The sequence below is a fragment of the Nomia melanderi genome, unplaced genomic scaffold (assembly GCF_051020985.1).
Source record: "Nomia melanderi isolate GNS246 unplaced genomic scaffold, iyNomMela1 scaffold0014, whole genome shotgun sequence".
NCBI lineage: Eukaryota > Metazoa > Arthropoda > Insecta > Hymenoptera > Halictidae > Nomia > Nomia melanderi.
The window spans coordinates 7,673,426-7,674,380 of NW_027475130.1; positions in this window are offsets into that span (position 1 = coordinate 7,673,426).

Here is a 955-nt window from a genome sequence, read left to right on the forward strand (position 1 = left end):
AGTGTCCGGCCCCATGAGACGGTGGTTTTCTCGGCCCCTGGTGGTCCGAGGTCGTTCCCGCTGCACAGATTCATGCGCCAGGGCCTCCTACAGACAATGCACTTTGATTTATTTCGCTATCTGTAATAGGAACCGAGATATCACCAGATATATATTGGATTTTCCCCAGACCCTGAGTGTCCGGCCGCATGAGACTGTAGTTTTCTCGGCCCCTGGTGGTCCGAGGTCGTTCCCGCTGCACAGATTCATGCGCCAGGGCCTCCTACAGACAATGCACTTTGATTTATTGCGCTATCTGTAATAGCACCCGCGATATCACCAGATAAATATTGGATATTTCCCTCACCCTGAGTGTCCAGCCCCATGAGACGGTGGTTTTCTCGGCCCCTGGTGGACCGAGGTCGTTCCCGCTGCACAGATTCATGCGCCAGGGCATCCTGCAGATAATTCACTTTGATTTATTTCCTTATCTGTAATAGGACCCGAGATATCACCAGATATATATTGGATTTTCCCCAGACCCTGAGTGTCCGGCCGCATGAGACTGTAGTTTTCTCGGCCCCTGGTGGTCCGAGGTCGTTCCCGCTGCACAGATTCATGCGCCAGGGCCTCCTACAGACAATGCACTTTGATTTATTGCGCTATCTGTGATAGCACCCGAGATATCACCACATATATATTGGATTTTTCCCTGACCCAGAGTGTCCGGCCCCATGAGACGGTGGTTTTCTCGGCCCCTGGTGGTCCGAGGTCGTTCCCGCTTCACAGATTCATGCGCCAGGGCCTCCTACAGACAATGCACTTTGATTTATTGCGCTATCTGTAATAGCACCCGAGATATCACCACATATATATTGGATTTTTCAATGACCCAGAGTGTCCGGGCCCATGAGACGGTGGTTTTCTCGGCCCCTGGCGGTCCGAGGTCGTTCCCGCTGCACAGATGCATGCGCCA